This window comes from Talpa occidentalis, unplaced genomic scaffold, assembly GCF_014898055.3.
Source record: "Talpa occidentalis isolate TD23 unplaced genomic scaffold, MPIMG_talOcc4v2.1, whole genome shotgun sequence".
NCBI classification, from domain to species: domain Eukaryota; kingdom Metazoa; phylum Chordata; class Mammalia; order Eulipotyphla; family Talpidae; genus Talpa; species Talpa occidentalis.
Genome location: NW_026555331.1, coordinates 114,360,896 through 114,381,968, shown reverse-complemented (window position 1 = coordinate 114,381,968; position 21,073 = coordinate 114,360,896). Strand labels below are relative to the sequence as shown.

General features: G+C 33.4%; 1 protein-coding gene and 1 pseudogene across 4 annotated transcripts in view; one reads left to right on the top strand and one right to left on the bottom strand.

Annotated features, from left to right (window-relative positions):
- Nucleotides 1-21,073, bottom strand: part of SEMA3A (semaphorin 3A) — a 691,723-nt gene that overhangs the window by 636,685 nt on the left and 33,965 nt on the right. The gene's annotated exons all lie outside the window — the stretch shown is intronic.
- LOC119250302 (heterogeneous nuclear ribonucleoprotein A1-like) lies at nt 18,217-19,017 on the top strand (annotated as a pseudogene).

Genomic DNA, 21,073 nt, shown 5'->3' with positions numbered 1-21,073 from the left:
TCCGTGATCATCATCAAATGTGGCAGAATTTCCTTCATTTCTAAGGCTAAATAATAATCCATTGTTTATTTGCACATTTTCTATATCATTCATCTGTCAATGGACATTTAGGTTGTTTCTACATCTATTGGGAACAATGTTGCAATGTATATGAAAGTGATGATCTCGAATCAAGATCCTAATTCCATTTGCTTTGGATATATATATCCAGAAATGGAATAGCTAAATCACATAGTATTTCTATTTTTAATCTTTTTTTTGGAACATCTATGCCATTTTCCATCATGGCTCAACCAGTTTACATTCCCCCAAGAGTGCACATGAATTCCTTTTTCTCCACATACTCACCAACATATATTCTTATCATTTGGATAATAGACATTCTAACAGATGTAAGATGATACCTCATTGTGCTTTTGATTTGCATTTCTCCAAATATTCGTTATGTTGAATGTCTTTTCATATACATACTAGCTATTTGAGTGGCTTTTTTTTTTATATTTTTCACTCATGATATTTTGAAAGATACTTATTTAAGAAGTAATATTCAGAGATTTAAAGATAATATATATAATTTTTGTTAGAAATTAGAGTGTGATAGTGACAATATTGAGTACATGAATGTTTAAACCAATTTGCAAGGTTTAAGTAAGGTTTTCTTTCTTAATTCTTCCATCCTTAAGAAGTTCAGGGACACACTAACATATTTGTACTTTAAAAGGAGAGGATTACTTGAAAAAGTTGTAAAATACATACAGTACATTCCCTGCAAGTAGAGCCAGTATAACAAATTATCATATCAGTTCAGTCTTCTTTTTTTTTTTTCCTTTAAAAGGTTTATTTTCAGACATAAGCTGCCCTGGCAGTATGCATTTTTGAGCCAAACAATTAATCAGTCTTCTTTTTAACCCTAAAATCTTTTTGTTACAGGCTCTATTTCAGTTGCCCATCTCACATACACACAAAGCTTTTTTATTCATAATTGTACATCATTGTATCAATTTTACAGAGACATCAACAGCTTTATAATAGCTTCTTTGCCCATATGAAATTGGTGAATAAGGCAAAGGTTTCTAATTGTAAAAGAACTATTAAATCTCTTAAATCATAACTTAATAGCCATTTTCCTTAACAACAAGTGTTAATTACCTCCTAGCTTAATGAAAATTAATTGTTATTCTGCCTTGACAATTATGTTGTGATTGATCAACTGCAAGGGTCATTTGCCATAATTCTATGGCAATCCATTAAATCTGCAGCAGATGATAACCTTTAACATATTCACATATTAGGGAATTCTAATGGCAGCTCTAGATGTCACTGTTTATACAAAAAGTAATATATCAAATTGCCTTTTTATAGCTCAATTAAAGTGGCTTGCTCTACTGATATAAGACATTTTCAATTCTACTACAGTGCTTTTATGACTAAAATATTTATATATGTATTAAATAACCAATAACAGTTAAGGGAAACTAATGTAAATTTACTGTCAAATTAGTAGTGAATTTAAAAAAATAATCATTTAATATGATAAAAATTTTTCCTATATAATACAAAAAATCATGAATTGCTTTAAATACATCTGTTCCTTCAAACTCCAGGAGATTTGAACTTATATCCAAAAACAAACAAAAATTCAAAAGGGTGAATAATGCATCTCTTAAGATGAGTGAGAAGAAAATGGGATTAGGGTACTCTGTGGATGGGAGTCTAAACCTTAAATCAATCTGGAAAACACTCTATATCCAAAAACTCGAGTGAAATAAAGTATGGTATAAAACCTATGACCGGGCCTCCCCTGTGGCGCAGCGGTTGAGCGCTGGGTTGCGATGCTGCCGGCAGCCTCTGCAGCACAGGTTCGATCCCCAGCTGCTCCCCGGCCACCAGAGGAGGGTCCCACATGGTGCGCAGACCTCTCCTGCCGCCCGCTGCTCCCCTCAGCAGTGTACTTCGGTCCTTCTGCCTGCTCTGCTCCCCGCTCTGGCTCTGGTGAATTCTCTCACCCTCCCCTGCTTCTAACTGTACCCAGTGCTTGTATAAATAAATAAATAAACAAATAAACAAATAAATCTTTAAAAAAAAAAAAAAAAAAAAAAAAAAACCTATGACCTAGTAATCTATCTCCTGAGTACCTATACAAGAAAATTCATATAAGATCCATACCATGAGAGGCATTAAAATACTTGCTGAGTTTTAATTCATATTTTCCATGTGTATTATGAAATCACCTACAAAAATGAAATTTCTGTTCTTCTTTAGTAAACTGGATTCCTTTTATTTTTTTTTTTATTGCCTAACTGCTCTCACTAGGACTTACAATCCTACATGGAATGGTAGTCATGAAAGTGGACATCCTTGGCTTATAACTGATCTTACAGGACAGATTTTCAGTTCTTCAGCACTGTGTGATGTTGGCTGTAGGCATGTCATGTATGGTTTTTATTGTGTTGAGGTATGTTCCTTCTATCCTCACTTTTTTGAAAAATTTGATCATAAATGGAATTTGAGACTCATCAAATCCTTTCACTGCATTAATTAATATGATCAAGAGATTTTTGTCTTTCCTTTTGTTGATGTGATGAATTACATTGGTTGATTTTTGCAAATACTGAACCAACCTTCAAACTCTACTACAAAGTTAGAATAGTCTATTAAGTATATTTGAATAAAAATGTTCACAGACATCAATGGACTCACTTGTGTGGAAAGTGAATTTATGACAAAGTAGTCAAGTGTATAAAATGTAGAAAGGAAACTGTTCAATAAATATGGGACTGGGGAAAATCACATGCAAAAGAATGAAACTAGACCAATTTCTCACAACATACACTAAAATTAACTCAAAATGGATTAAAGACTTGGATGTGAGGCCTGAAACTATTTTTTAAAAAAATAGAAGAAAACATTGGTAAAACACCATGAGACCCTGGATTCAGAGATGTATTTGGGGACTTGACTCCAATGGCTAGAAAAACAAAAACAGAATGGGGATACATCAAACAAAAAATCTTCTGCATAGAAAAAGATATTATCAAAACAAAATTTTACCCCACTGAACAGGAGACAATACCTGCTCACAATTTATCAACAAGGGGCTAAGATCCACAATCTACAAAGATTTCATACAACTCAACAAAAGGAAAACAACTAATACAATCAAAATGGAAATCTTAATACTGGTATTTCTCCAAAGAGGGCATACAGAGGTCCAACAAACAAATGAAAAAAAAAAAAAAAAAGTTCATCATCACCTGTCATCAAGGAAATTCAAATAAAAAACAATAAAATACCACATCATACCTATGATAATGGCCCATAAGCAAAAATGACAAAAAATAACAAGTACAAATGAGGGTGTGGAAAAAAAGGAAAACACTGTTAGTGGGAATGTGGACTGATACAGCTCCTATGAAAAACAAGATGGAGGTTTCTCAAAATAATACAAACAGATCTGATCCAGTATTTCCACTCATAGTTATCTACCTGAAGAATGCAAAACCACTAATTTGAAGGGATATATACACTGCTATGTTCTTTGCAACATTATTTACAATGACCAAATTATAGATACAATGTAAGTGTCCAATGATTGATGAGTGGACACACAAAAAAAGGTGTTATATATACACAAATGAATACTACTCAGAGATTTTTTTAAAAAGATAAAAATAATGGTTTTGTGGCAACACAGAACTGGAGGAGATGATGCAAAGCAAAGACATGACAGGAGAAACACAAATACCAGATTATTTCACCCATACACAGAATATAAAAAAACAAAAAGGAATAGGAAAAAAAAAAAAAAAACTAAGCCAAACAAATCCTAGAAATCTATAGAATTCAGGCTACCAAAGGGAAGGGGAAGGGGTATAAGCTTAGAATAGACTATATAACATCTAATTTAACTCTTAGTATATCTGTCTTTATATTTATCATCACCGCTTTTTTCCTCAATGAGGCCTCTGACAGGACCAAGTCTTTTCTGTTTTTGTTGTGTGTGTGTGTGTGTGTGCGCCCCTTACATTTACAAGCATAGAAGTGAACAAATTATGAAAAATTCAGAAATGCTCTTCACTCACCAACATGTTTGGAGCAGCATTATTCTAAGTAGTAGGGATATTTCAGTTAATATTACAAAATTTCTGACCTTTTGAGCTGGTATTCCAGAAGAAGGAGAGAAAAAACAGGTTCTAACCATGTACTCAATCAGAATTTCTTTAAAGATCAGCAAATGACAAGTGTAGACCATGTCTGGCCAGGAAAATGATAGAGGATAGAGGGGATAAAGACAAGGTACTAAAGAGAAGATTTAGTTTTGAAACTGTGCCAGCATAAGGCAAAAATTTAAGGAAGAGATATATACTTCACTGGACTTTTCTTTTTCCCCTGACAATCTCCAGGAAACATGCCCCTGGAAAACTAATATAGCTTAATGAGTCCCTTATATTGTCCACCCCCTTATTGATGTCTAGAATTTCTTTATCATGGGAAACTTACTCTTTCACTTCTCAGAAGTAAAACCTTAAAAGAAAAAAAATGCAATAGATGGTTTTCATTGAAACAAATTCACTTTAACTGTAAAGGACCAACAGTGCAATTGCCCAATATAAATAGTAATGAAAACACTGAAATATATCATTCAAATCAAGACTCTTTTTGAACAAAAGAGGAAACTACATAATCATGATAGAACTACATGCACAAACCAAGGCTCATACAGGCAAACTGGGATAAAAAAAAATCACCTAAAATAATTTACTGGCCTACTTTGTTATCTGTAAGAGAGAGAAAAAAAAAACATATCCATATATTTGAAACACACATTTGACTTTTTTTATTTTTTCCCAAAATAACATAGCATTGCAACATTATATAAGTTTCAGGTGTTCACTGGTATCAAAATGTTTATATATGATATAAAAGTCACTAAGAATCCAAACCTATCCTTTAGATAGATGGTCCCTTTTCATTATTTACCCCCTTCCATCCTCCTTCCCTTGAGATAGCTCTGTTGGAAAACAAATAAGTTATATACATGTAATGCACTAAGATTTTAGTAAGGTGTGACTGGAATAGTTGTAGTTCAATTTTGCATGATTTCTGTGAAATGAATCATTCTCAAGGATTTATTAATCTAGGTGTCATTGATTTATTACAATGGAAAGAGATTATCAATGGGTATGTAACAAACTGATGATATGAGACAAATTATTTCTCTTCTCAGAAAGTCTACATTCATAAATTTTCTTCACTCTTGAAACACCTTTGATATTGTTATTCCTATTTTAAGATTGAAAAATGATTGATGATAAATATACATTTTTAACTCTGAGTTAGTATTGATTTTGACCCCTTATTTTCCCATGGAACTTTGCACATATGAATTACTTTAGCCAAACTGTAATCACTATTTCTTCACCAATTCCTTCTTTAGAAAACTGGGATCTTTTCTAGGATAGGTAGATGGGGCTCAGTTTTATTTATCCCTTTGTGCTCACCAACTAATTTAAAGAAAAATATACCCAACAAGTAGAAGAAACACACAAAAGAAATACCACAAGTATTTTTGAAAAGCAAAAATAAAAATGTAATATGGTAACTTTTGTTATATTAGTCAATGAATAGACTTAATTCAGTCATTGAAAACACTAAGAAAGCAAAAGCAAGGACAAAAATCTTACTGAACAAAGCAGAATTTTTACCCCCAAAGAATTAAGTGCATCAATAAAAGTTTCAAACACAAAGGACAGAATTCACAATAAAAATAGAATGCAGGATCTATGCATCAAGTAACATAGCCAATGTTTTTTTTTTTTTTTCAGCAGAAATTATAGGAAATACATGATGAATCAGCAGCACACTGAAACAAATGTGTAACACACTATTTTCAGCATAGGTCAAGTGTTTAGCAGTATATTAAGTACATAAAAGTCCTAAATGACACAACCAATAGAGAAACATAAACTTTGAGTCCAAGTGTGAAAAGATAAATTTTATTCTCAACTGCACATATTATTTTCATAAAAACTTACCTAATGCTAGAAAACTGAAATGGAACTCTATTAACCAGGAAACTTATAACTAATGCAAACTTTTTGGGTAAAAAAGAAATGCACAAAAAAATTGCAGAATATAAAAAAATGCAATATCAAAACAATAAACTTCTCTAGCTTTAAATTTTTCAAAATAAAAATTCCAGAAAAAATTCTGCATAAACATGAAAAAATATTAACTTGTATTCAATCTAGTTGCTTAGTACAGGATGGTCTACCAATTATTCTATTCAATATTTACTTGAAAGTGTTCAACATTTAAAATAAGATGATTAATATAATGAAATGTTTAATGATATAGCTAATTTTATAAAATAACTTTGTTTCACAACTAAAGGTTACATTCATGAAGAAACTGATTGTAAGTACTTAGTACTCAAATTGTTGCTCAAATTAATTGCCCTATGTTTACTCTGGGGATACAAAACTTGTTTATATGCAACCTCATAAATAGGTCACACATCATTTCAAGCAGCCTAAGTGTCTATAATTTCCTTTCATAACTATGAATGAGATGAGAAAAAAAAATCAATAGCCTTGAAATTAAGACAATCCCTAAACAGAGTCTCAGAACATATATCAGACTAAATCCCATGGCTTTCTAAAGGAACATTCTATTTGACCTCTTGCCAGAGATAAGCCATTCATTATTCAGTAAAAATTTATCTGTTTTCACTTTGATCACAAAGCAATACCTTTCTTTTTTACTATTATTGTCTTTCATCTCAGAAGCTTAAAATGTTTAGGAAAGATACAGTCATTTCCATTAAAAAGAACAAAGAATAGAGGTGGCTATGGGTTTACTCTATTTCAGATGACTCCCCCAAGGCTTTAGGCAGAGGCTAGAAAACTCTATCAGCTTCTCAGAAGTGGTGCAGAGTTACATACACTTGAATACAATGCCCATTGTGAGTATTCATGTTTTAGTAAAGCTTTTCTTCACTTTATTTTTCTATAAAGTGAAATACAAGTCTTTTACAAAGGCATTATGTTTTTCAAAAGTGAGCTTTTAAATGTTGATCTGAGAACTATGATAAAGATGCTGAAGTACACATGGAAAAAAGGTATGTAAAAAAAGAATAACAGTGTGGCAAGTTATCTTCAAATCAAAGTTGTCCACTTTGAAATGATCATTATGTTTCATGAACTGAAGAAAAGAGATAGCTACAAAGTGGATTTCAATTCTTTGCTGTACAATTTGAAATCTTAGAAATAGAGGTCATCTGTAACTGTTAATGGGTATGTTTCTAAAATGTCTTTGTAAATCATTTGTTTAGCACTCAGAAGAAATTTCCATACAGAGACTGTATTATTCATGATGTCTCTTAGGTATTATAGCAAAGCCACAAAAAAACCTGCTGGGTCTCAAATGAACCTATAACAGGGTACCACTTACTAACTTTTCCTTTGTCACTAAACTCACAGCCCCTGTAAGATTTATTTATTATTACTGGTCACAGTGGAAAGCCATGTCTGGAAAATAGTGCCATGCTGTGGAACGACCCTGATACTGGTAAACAGAATCAGATGAGACTATGTCAGAAATCTGTTGTAAACTGGGAAGGTAAATATCACAAGGCAATTCCCATCAGTCCTGTTTTCTGGTAATGGTTCTTACCTAAAAGACATGGAAGTTAAAATAAGGATTGTCCAGGTACATAGCTGCAAAAAGCTATCCAAGTGATTCTGGTACCTCCAAACCTTCCTCCTCTCAACACTTTATCAATTTGGTGAATGACTCATTGGTACCCTATCTTTCTTAACTAATGGCCCTATATTTTATGTGATATTATCAATAATAATTAGAATTATCAATGATAAACCATCGATAATATTTAATATTTAATTAATATACAATTTTTTTCTTAACATTAATATATATCTTTTATTAAATATGTAGACATACCTAGCACTTAACTCACTTTCATTCTTATAACACTATTCATCCTTATAACAGCTTTAAAAAACAAAATTTATTACCTTTAAAATACAAAGGAAAAACTTCTGTTGAGAGAAATGAACACTATAACCTTAGTCATTCAGCTTTACACTGGCCAAGACAAGGATTTCAGTTTTAATTCTTCTGCCTTTAACCACTGTTCTTACATAATTTACTAATTCATTAATCGTTGAGTAGCTACTGTGTGGCTTGCAGCATTCTGAGAGAATCTGTTATAGGACAGGGAGAGGGGCAGCCCAAACCCCGCAAACCTGCCTATTCTAAATGGGTTCTGCCATCCGCCGCATCAACACAAAACATAGGAGACTTTAATGGGAAGGAACTTTAATAAAACTAGGAAACAATACAGGTAAGGCAAAGAGTCTAGTTTCTAAATCAAGCACCCAAAGTTACCCATCCCCTCGTGGGTAAAAGTCCATCCAAATGGGATTGGCCCAGAGCAAGGCCCCAAGGCCTGCCACAAGTCTAAAGCATCTTCCAGTGGGGACCCACAGAAAAGGGTCACAAACAACCGGACAAGCCCGGAAGGAAAAGAGCAAAATCAACATCAAAATAAAAGCTGCCATTGTCACCTCCCCACGGGTCTCACCGACATCTGTGTCACCTAGTCCACGACCAAAAGACAAGCGCAGTTTCTTCACGTGTCTCTAGGCTCCATGTGCCTTCTCCAGGTCTCCTGGCTCCATCTTGCTTCCTTCCTTTCTCAGTCTCTTCTGCAGCTTCTCCTCTTCCTGCTCAGCTCCACCCTTCCTTGGGTGGGGCAGGGAACCTGGAACCTCCCCCTTTCCTGGGGACCACCCTGTTACAGTTTGACAATAATAGGCAACTTTTTATGAGATAAGAAGCTGATTTTCTGACCACAAATGAGATACAAAAGAGAGGTTTTATGTGGGATTTTTATTCACATTTTAATTTTATGGTGGTATACAGATGACAATTGCTTTAGGAAGATAAATATTTTTGTCGGGCCTCCCTCATAGCACAAGCGGTAAAGTCTTGGCACTATCAAGCTATTGGCAGACACTGTAGCATGAGTTCAATCCCTGGCCAAAGGGCTAACCCACTGGAGCAGCAGACCTCTCCTGTCTTACCCACTGCTCCCCTCAGCAGTATATTTCAGTCAATCACCTGTTCTGCTCCCCACTCTGTCTCTGGTGAATTCTCCCACCCCACCCCCACAACTCTGGCCTACACTCCAGTTTTTGTATGCATAAATAAACAAAAAAAAAACCTTAAAAAATATTTTTGTTGATACACAAATAAGTTTAGGGAGATCTATGACTGAGAAATATTGATTGCTTTGGAGAAACAGAGATTTCTTTGGAGAAGACCGAAAATTGCTCTATTACACATTCCGACAGTACTGAGGAAAAACTGTGGCCATGGAACCAGGAATAGAAATATTTCTGTTATTATGAAGAATCTGCTAAATATTCACAGGAAATTAGGGGTACTCTGTGATTCTCAGTCACAAAATGAATACCACATATCTAATATTTGCTGGCACCATACTATTTCTATACATTTAAGAGGCCTCAAGCACCTATGAAACACTTGTCTGTCTAGTAGCATGTTTCCCCATGAATGCTGACATGTATGATCTCCATGCCCTCCATCCCATCCCAGTCCTTTGTGTCAATGACATTTCCAACATATAAGCCACATGAGTATAAATAAGAGTGTTGTGGTTTGAGAGGGTCAGTTCATAACATTCTACTATTCTCTGCCTGAGTTCTGAAAAAAGGAAGGTAAACAAAGGAATAGGAAGAAGGAAATAAATATAACAACTTTATAACTAGTGGAACACATGTAAATTGTGGCTTACATGTGCAGCTTTCTCAACCTAAGGTGTTAGTCTCCTCATCCACATCCAAAATAAGGCAGACGCATGTATACAAGCACAGACAGAGCTCTAAAACCAGGTCTCTCCCAGCTGTGTAGAGATTTCTGGACCTACTAAACATAGAGCTGCCATATGATCCAGCAATTCCACTCCTAGGTATTTACCCAAAGGACACAGAAACATCAATTCCAAAGAGCACCCGCACCCCTATGTTTATAGCAGCACTGTTTACAATAGCTAAGCTTTGGAAACAGCCCAAATGCCCAAAAATAGATGACCGGATCAAGAAGATGTGGTACATATACACCATGGAATATTACTCAGCATTCAAAAAAAGATAAACACATGCAATTTGCAGCAACATGGATGGCGCTGGAAGGGATCATGCTCAGCGAAATAAGCCAGAAAGAAAAAGAAAATTACCGGATGGTCTCACTCATAGCAGGAATCTAGAAAACTTAAATAAGGGACCAGGAAAATGAATAACTATAAGAAAGTGAAAATCAAAATCAACAAAAAACTATGAACCAGAGACACTTTATGGGGGTGGGGGTGGGGAGGGGAGGGATTGGGGTCAAAATAAGGGGGTTGCAATTGTATGGGGAATATAAAAATAAAATTTATTAATAAATTTAAAAAAATAAATAAATAAAATAAAACCAGGTCTCTCTTTAGGCTTTTACTTCCAAGCTTTACTGGCCAGGAAGAGATCCAAGCACCTTCTCTACTCTGAAAGGTGGAACCCAAAATGAGGTGAATAAGTAAAACAAACTGGTTCTGACTTCCAAAGTCACCTGTCAATTAAGCCATCCCTTGACTCCTAGGAAGGTACAAATGATGGTAGTGAGAAGTCAGGACATGTGTCCTAATGGATATTCCCCCAAATGGAAGAAAAATGTCTGGACTAGGAATTAACTATCTCTTAAAAAAAAAGCAATATGTATGGTATTCAACCATGAATATAGTGATGGAACATCAATCAATGAAAAATGCTAATCATTCCACTCATTCACAAAACATCTACTAAATATCCGCTTTCTGATAAGCCCTAAGCTACCATCTAGAATATAAAGCATATAAAATATATCACCTGATCTCAAATAGTTACATTCTAAAGCTATGTAATATATTCAAAAAAGTGTTTTTAAATGTAATGTTTTCAAGACAAATTAGAAATCTACATTAGATCATTAGAATCTTTGAATCTTATCTAAATTATGAAATCATCATATCACATAATTTCATAGACAAAATATAGTACTGAAAAACAGTAAGCTATTTAAATTCAACCAACTTTAATAATTCAATCCTTTTCAGATGTTTTATATTCTCAATACGTCCAGAACCAAAACTCTGGACTTTATATTAATCTGTTTTGTTTTTTATTTGCTTTGTGCCTACCAGACATTTGTGGCCACCCTATCAATGCCTATGTTCCATTTATTTAACATAAATACATTAAGGTTCTATAAAAAAATGAAGAATCATATTTTGTTGCACTATTTCTCAAAGATGGACTTCATTAAAACTTGATTCTCTGGATCTTTGCCAAGCAACTGAGATATAGATAAAGTAGTATAACAAGAACCTTCTGGTTCTTTCAGTAACAAGCACCAATCAATAGGATTATGCTAAATTTCATGCTGTAGCAGGTCATATTTTATCAAAGTTCCACTGCATTTACAATGAACAATAGCCCACTATGTAGATCCCTTTATTAACCATCACAGTAGTCCTTTAGGTCTGAAAACCCTCTCCCACAAGACTTAATGAAAATGTTATAAATATTAATATATTTGAACAGCAAAATAACATTACTTTCATATAGCCTCTAAAATATGTTGAAAGCATGTAATCTTAAAAAAGAATAAGTTTTGTGTTCTATAAGTGAATATTTGTGCATAAAATAAAATAATATGTACTCAGTGTTGTCTGCCCTGATTTTATCCTTTCATACATTATCATATATATTTAGCTTCACAATGCCCTGTCAAACAGATGCTATTATCTTGTTTCATACATGAAGAAACTGAATTTTAAGGGAAACTAATTATTAGTCAAAACTGAAGTGTTTAAGTAATTGTTCAAAGTCATAGTTAATAAGTAAATGTAATCTTGGATATAAACTAGAATTTGGAGGACTCCAGGCCCACATTCTTATATTTTCCTCTCCTCAATAATCCAACTGATTGAGAGTATATATCTATATAAAGATTCTCATAGGTTGCTGGACTCCAGTAAAAATAAATACAAAATGTAATATGTTGACATATACATTACATTAGCTCTCTGCATATATTAAAAGTAACACACAAATTATAGATACTCTTGCTTTTTTATAGGCATTCTTATGGATGGATTTGAAACTATGCATCTATCGACAGTTTTTTAGATATACGGATTATACCAGATGCCTACTTTTTCTACATAAATCCAAGTAAATGCTCTACCGCAAAATGAAAGCAAAATAATTACTATGCTTATATCAGAAAACCCAAAGTATATGTGAACAAAATTATATCATAATGTATATATACATATATGTGTATATAGGTGCCTCATATTAATATGACTAAGGAAATAAAGAGAACAAACCCAATCACAAAGTTGACACTACAGGATCTGGAATGCAGAGTGAAGACATACATGGTGCATTTCTTTACAATATGAGTCCAGTACAGGACAGTTTATCAATTCCCAACTGAAAAGCAGGCAGAGGGATAAATTCTACTTGGGTTCTTTAGGCTTCAGTAACCCTCAAACTTTAAATAGTTCTGCATCAAAATCACCTGGAGAGTCTGGTTAAACTGCAGACTGAATTTCAGATTCAACAGGTCTGGAATGGGTATGAGAATTCACATGTCTAACTGTACTCAAAAGCATGCTAATTGTTCAGGAACCACACTTGAGAAATATTCTTGATACCTCAAAGGTATAAAATCAAACGTGGCTGCTCCTCTTATCCGCATGGTGCAGATATCAGTTTCAACTGTTTTCTGGGAATGTGAACAGTTGAGGACTATGCCTGTCAGCAGTAATTTATAAGTTAGTCTCAAACCACGTGAAGACCTCCTAAATTCTCTTTGTACTGATCCCACCCAGTAATATCTTAAATGAAACTCGACATTAGTAATTCTGAAGCATGCTACATGATCCCTCCATGCAGCCATGTTTCGATAACCCATAGTGAGAAAGGTTCAGCAAATTTGCCCATGCCCAGTGGTGGCAAGAAGTCATCTGCTTATTACCAATCCAGAGGACACAAACATTGTCAACCTTAGGTCAGCAACTAGATACTGCTTCTCTACTAGTGTATAAAATACATAGTTATTTATAATAATATTACCAATGCTGAAGTATTTTAAATTTCATAGATAAAAAACATAAGTCTCACTATGGGTTTCTTCCTAAACTCTGACTCTTGTCTCCTAATTCTTCAAAAATATCCCAGAACTACAAATAGTGTTCTGTAAACCATGAAACCAATGGGTAAGATAGAAAGTGGTGCATGATGGTTGAATATACAAAATATAGTATCCAGCATTAGAAGCTCAAATTTTGGTTACAGACTTATGTTTTATGACCTTGTATAAAAAATCAAAAATAGTATTTGCTTCCTGTGACTATCTGTTTAAATTACATGAATTCATGCCAAGAAGTAATAAATACATAGGGAGGACTTAAATAAAAGGAAGTTTATTTCCCATTTTCAAATTGGTTTGTCCTTTAGTTTTTTAAAAAAGGGCTTTCAACAGTTTTATCTGAAATCTATGACTAGCATGTTTCTGATTGTAACATCTGTGCTGAATTTTATTTGTTTATTTTAAAAATTATAGACAAAAACTGATACTGCTACCCTTGAATAGAAATTAAATGAATATGGTAATTAAAATGGGAATGATTTTGGTTAAGAGAAACTTGAGTCTGCCTATAGAGAAAATTCCCTCACAGGGAGACAGGGTGGAAAGTTTTCCTGGAGAGGTTGTAAAAAATCTGTAAAATTAAATTCTCATTTCTATTCCTGACTTTTAGTAATAAACATCATCAAATATATTAATTAATTATATCTTCTTCTTTTATTCTTTGGGCTAGAAATCACTACTCAAACATGTTGCTTTTGACAGACTGAACAATTTACAAACACATTTATTATTTACATTTGCACCTATCTAAAATGCACATTACTTACATATCAAAAATGTCATTAATGTCATAATAACATTTCTTATTAGCATGGATTATCACATTGAATCATTCTGTATCATCAAGCAATTTATTCACAAAACAATTTTAGTATATGCTATGAATTCTTTGCTCGGAATTGAGAATATAATTTAAAAATTTTCAAGTATGTCTTAAGAATACTTTTTCCTAATTGTGATACTATTAATGATCATACCTTTTAGTTTTAGTCTTGCAAATAATGTAAATATTTAAAACATTAATTTTCCAACAATATTTATTTATTGCCCTTTTACAATAGTGCTATATTTTGTGTTGGATTATTATGAGAAAATGAAAATTAAGCACTAAACTGAATAAACAGGTATTAAGTACAGTTTGTTTCATTACTACTAAGAACAAGAAACTAAAAATACAGTCAATATTTATGGTAAGACTCTATAAACAGCAGTTGGCAAACTTTTACTATAAAGAGGGAGATATTAAATACTTTAGGTTTTGTAAGCCTAAATAAGACTTTTAGAGTCTTTGTCATATTCTTATTCTTCTTCATCAACAATTTACAAACATAAAAATCTTAGCCCAGAAACTATACCAAAATATGCTAGAAGCTAGATTTGGCTCATAGACTGTAGTCGGTTGGCCTCTGACCTAAAATGCTTTTAGAGTATTTTACCATTAATACCACTGTGACTTTTAAAACCAAGATTTGAGTAATACCATCTGAAAATTTTCAACCACATTTAGAAAACATTCATGAAAGTGACCAAGAATTGAAAATGGTTACTAATATGCATAATTAGTTCAGAATTGTGGAAACCCAGTGATTCAGTAACACTGAGTTACACAATAGTAACACTACTAGAATAAGCATAAAGAACACCTAAAATAGAAGACAGCTGTGCATGATTTACTTTAGCTTTAGCCATAAAATTCAATGTCATGTGCCAAAAATCTGAATTATGAGGAAAGGAATAAAAAGACACAGACTTTTAGTAATGAAGTGTCACCCACAGAAGAAGAAAATGAATGCAAATATTACAAATACTTGAATAAGGACAATATTCACTAACATAGAATGTAATTATTTTTTCATGAATTCATATCCAAAAGCATATGCACAGTTTTATTTTTAAAAACCAAACATAATGACTCCTATTTTTATGTTGGAAACATTTTTATACCCTCAAAATATACATCTTTAAAATAGAAGTTTTCATTATTTGGGATAGATTAAATTACACAGTATTAATATAACACATAGTTTGTGTAGTTGATAATATTTCATTAATAATGTTCTGATTAGGCCAGTTAAAATGTTTATCTTTTTTCTAGTGTTTTGTTGTTATTCTTTAGAAGACTTTTTAAAAAGTAATGAGATATATATATCTATATATATATTTATACATCTATATATATATACACACACACACACACACACACACACACACACGGTGGCTCAAGGGGTTAAGATGCAACCTATGAAGATATCCGCAGCCACTGCAGCACGAGTTCGATTCCTGGCCAGGCAACTACCCACATGGCGCAGCAGACCTCTCTTCTGTCACCCACTGCTCCCTCTGCAGTGTATTTCAGTCAGTCTGCCTGGTCTGTTCCCTACTCTGACTCTGGCGAATCCTCTCACCCTCCACACCTCTTGACTGCACCCCAGTTCTTGTATGCATAAATAAATAAATCTTTTCAAAAAAGTAAAGGGATATGTAAATACACACATATGTGTATGTGTGCATGTTTATTTATACACACATATCTACACACATAATGATATCCATCATATATTTTAAGAATCATTGGCTAGAAGGTCCCATGGTGGGGGTAAGGGGACTGTACTAGAAGAACCATTTCAAGACCAATTGCCTTTGCTGCCACATGCCAATTCTGCAGAATTGTTTGGGGAATGAAGTAGAAGGAAATTGTTGAGAAAGCACAGTAGGAATCCATCTAGAAAAAAATTAACAAGAACTAAATCATATCATCTTAGTATATTGCAGAATGCTGTGAAGAAGTATGGAAGAGTGACTATGTCTTAACTGAAAAACAAAAAGCATGGAGGTACACATCTGTAATTTATGAGAGACAGTTTATATTATACACAATTAATATATGATATGTACTGTGACATTTTATTACAGTAAATTCTGTTATTATGAAGTTTTATATATACATATACAAGTATAAAATATATACTAAAGTACACGTGAAATATGCTAATCCCTGCCTTTGAAACATTTTCTAATAATTTAATCTTGCATTTTCAAGTTGTTTAATTGGAGAAAGTCAACTTATTGCTAGTTAAAACATATCCTGTAACCACACTTTAGTGTTTGGAACTCACTAGTTGAGTGCTTGAGTGACAGTGTGGGGGGCAGCAATAGTGTATAAGTTAGAGTATTACTAAAAACCAGAGATGGAACCGGAGATGATTTCCCTAACTGCAAAATACATTGCAATTATTAACCAGAGCAGTATGATTAGTAATGAAGGGAGAAAAATACATTAGTACCAAATACTTATTCCCTAACCTCTGCCATTAGGCAAAATCTCTCAGTTTACTCTCCCCATAGGTTTGCTCACATAAAAGATCTCCCTAAATGGTAAAATAAGCAAATTTTAAAATTTTACATGATTCATTCTTTTCACTTATTACTGTTAAATATTCATTACCCACTATTGTCACTAAGGAAACACTAAGTCAGTTTTCAAACTTCTGCCACAGTTGGCTCACAGAACTTTAATAATGGCCCCTGTCTGGTGAAGAAGTTGCTTTGACTAATCATTTTCATTTAGTTATTTGAACAAGAACTCATCGACCTACTCTTTTGTATACTGAGAATTATGAAGAAATATTTAATTATTTCTCCTGCCCCTGAGGTTTGGGAAGAAAGATATGTAAAGCACAAGAAGGATAATGATTGTTATAATAGAAGAATGCAAGAAAGACACTGGAGACATAAGGAATATATTAGTGGAATGTATGGGTAAATGTTTCCTGTATAAAGGAGTACAAACTTCAGAGAGATGATGCTTCAGAATACTCTTTAAAAATTAGAAGATATGTCCCAGATGTAAAATAAGAAAGAAAGGAAAATTGAAGTTTATGAGTATCATAGGATTAATATATTTGAATATTAAGAAATGTTTAGATTATATGGAAATGTTTTATACCTTTTATATTTCACTTGTTTAGTAATGAAATGGCAAAAATCTTTTCCAGAAAATATAATTAGAATTAAGAAAAGAGCACAGGCATTTAACCATTAAAAAGCTGTCTTCCCAGTTCACTTACCAGAGAACCACAAGAAGGCATTTGAACTATACACTTCTAATTCCATTATGTTGGAACATTATTTAGATATGTTTACATGAAGTTAGTCTAAGAGATTTAACCCTCCAACACTGAATGCAGCAAAACTCAGTGATTGCTTCTTTTTGTTTTTTTTTTTAAAGATTTATTTATTTGTTTGTTTATTTATTTATTTATTTATTTATACAAGCACTGGGTACAGTCAGAAGCGCGGGAGGGTGAGAGAATTCACCAGAGCCAGAGCGGGGAGCAGAGCAGGCAGAAGGACTGAAGTACACTGCTGAGGGGAGCAGTGGGCGGCAGGAGAGTTCTGGCGCCATGTGGGACCCTCCTCTGGTGGCCGGGGAGCAGCCGGGGATCGAACCGGCACTGCAGAGGCTGCAGGCAGCTTCGCAACCCAGCGCTCAACCGCTGCGCCACCGGGGAGGCCCTCAGTGATTGCTTCTTAATGTTTTTGTATACTGACATATTTTTCAGTATTATAACTGTTTCATGGATGCACATGAATAAAATTTCTTCAGTTTATAGTAATATTTAAATTAATTATGGAGAAAAGTTATAATGCTCCCAAAGCAACAATCCTCTTTACCTATAAAACATGACAATTGTTGGTGATCAATCATATTTCTGATTTAAAAAAAACATCTTTTTTGTATCTGTTGTACACTTCATTCTCCATTTAGGTAGAATGAGAGCTGGCATTTATTCATCAGCACACAATGGGGAAAACTGTCTGACATATTTTCTACACATCTATAATGTTGATAAAATACATAATTTACACTATGAGTTTTCTGCCCATGGAAGCTGTCCAGTAAGCATTGTAAAAGTCTCCCCTTCCACTGCCATCATGTTTAAGTCAAAGTTTCCCAAGGATTCAAAACAGCTGTTAAAGTTCCTCAGAGGACATAAGCTTTGAAACAACCAACGGGAGCCTGAGAAGCCATTTTAAGTAATTGGGAACACTCACAGACTGGTAATGAGAGATCCAAACACCAAGCACTCAAGAGGCTTTGGGTTTGTCACATATTCCACAACTGAGGGGGTAGATATAGCCATGAATTCAAGACCACATGAGGAGGACTGAAGAGCTATGGAACCAAAGAGAGCTCTGTCAAAAGATTCTCAAAGACCCAGTGTCCACTTTGCTGTGAAAATGAATTTTATCAGTGGCATTAAACAAAACACTGAAGAACATCACTTGAGAGATTATTTTGAGTAGCATGGGAAAATTGAAGTGTTTGAAATCATGACTGATCAAGGCAGTGACAAGAAGACAGGCTTTGCTTGTGTGACCTTTCATGACCAAGATTCTGTAGACAAATTGTCATTCAGAAATACCATATTGTGAATGGCCACAGTTATGAAGTAAGGAAATCCCTATCTAAACAAGAGATGGCCAGTGCTTCATCCACCGAAGAGGTGAAAGTGGTTCTGGAAACTTTGATGGTGGTCAGGAGGTAGTTTAAGTGGGAATGATAACTTTGATCATGAAGCAAAGTTCAGTGGTCAAGTGGCTACCGTTGTGGTTGTAGTGGCAGTGAGGATGGCTACAAAGGATTTGGTTATGAGGGAAACAATTTTGCAGGGGGTTGAAGTTCCAATGATTTTAGCAAACACAATAATTGACCTTCAAATTCTGGACCCATGAAAGGAAGAAGAGTTGGAGGCAGAAACTCAGGTCCCTATGTTGGTGGAGGCCAAACTTTGCCAACCCACAAAACCAAGGTGGCTGGGGTAGTTCCAGCATCAGTGATAGTTATGGCAGTGGCAGCAGGTTTTAATTAACTTGCAAGAAACAAAGCTTCCCAGGAGAGGAAAACCAAAGAAGGGTCAGGGAAGCTACAGATTACCACAGATCTGTGAACTCAAGCAAGCACAGTAGCACAAGACCTAGTTGTTACACAAAAGACATGCTTTAAACAATATTCTTGTGTATGGGCAAAAAACTCAAGGACTGTATTTGGGACCAATTGTATAAGAGGTTATTTTAGTTTCTATGTATCTGTTTGCCCCCATGGTGATGAACGCTTGATGAAATACTTTGATCATGATGCTGAATAAATGTGTCTGTAAAAAAAATAATTTACATTATGAACGTCTCACTGATATTTTTTACTTGCAGAAATGAAAATGGAAAACTTGGTCTCCTTGTTTTTTTCTTATTCCACATAACACATAACCATCAATGAAAGGAATGTTATGATAAAATTATCATTCAGAAATACTAAATACTAAACTCTCAAATTTCGCTTTATCTAAAATAAAAAATGTCCATTCAATATTCCCATCTCAGACTTGAATAAAATGGCATATTTGCAGAAGCATTCTACAGTATTTACTATTTTTCTGCACAAAGAGACAGGGACAAAAATGATAAATTATCATGGCAACTGATAATAAAACATATTTCAAGAATTGTACCAGATGAAAAAGTTGATATTAGTGTTATCTTTAAATTTTCACATTTTGATATGCTCAACAGCCAGGACCTACTTATATGTAGGTCATCAAAATATTTTTCTCCTCTACCAAAATGTTTTGCCTAGAATCTTTCTTAAAATGCAATAAAATACTAGAAACTTAAGTGCCTAGGCTTTTTAGAAAACATATTAATAAACATTATTGTATATTATATGATGCACTTATACATCATGTACTACATTATGATTTATTTTTTCATTCTTACAGTCTTATTAAAAATTCTCTTTAAGTGTACTATGAAAAAGAAAATCAAAATACTTCTCCCTTTGAGTTTCAATAAAATTGCTTTTGTGTTTTTACAAAATTGATATAAAATTAACAACATATGTCTAGTATTGAAATACTATAACTTTATTTCTGAGCCAGTTCCTACCAAAGTTTTGTTTTTTTTTTTTTTCAAATTGAAGAACTACTATATAATAATGGGAAAAATATGTTTTAAAAGAGATGACCCACTTCATTGTCTCCTAGAAGTCTCCATTTAATTGTAGAATGTGAAAACTGATGTGATAAACTACTTTCTACATTAATTCCCAGAATTCATAGCATCATATATTTTCCCACTGAAACAGGGTATGCAAAAACTTTAAATCTCAGAAATATCAAGTAAAGAATAATACATTCTCTGTGGTACATCACAAAATCAACACCTTATGAAACACTTCTGGAATTTTGGTATCCCCTTCCAAATTGTGAATTACAAATTTATGAAATGTATTTATAATAGTTATTTATTTTCTCCAAAATTCTCAAATTCAATGATTGTTAAAGTGAAAAAATGCACAATGTGATCATCTAAATAATAAAGCATGTTACTAATTTGTGAAAACTTGTGATTTTATATTTGGAAACATACAGAAACATCATTTAGGTCAAGAATAAAATGAAAATACTCAAAAATATTTCATAAACATATATAGGTGAAAAAATGCAAGGATAGAAATATTTCAAAATTTTAAGTACTTTTTTCTGTGTAAAATTATATAGTCATCAGACTTTTGTTGCCCAATCTTTTCTTTGCTATATCTTTTGAAATAGAGGCCCCAGTAAATTAAATATTTGCTTTGAAGGAATCTTGTAGATAATCTTTAAGCCAATTACTTCCCAAAGTAAAGTCATACTAGTTTTTACCTTAATTGTGTAACTAAAGTTTATTGCCTTTTACCACTAGAATATCAGATAAATTGGGGAAAGATTTGCTCAAGTCTAAAGTTAGAGCTACT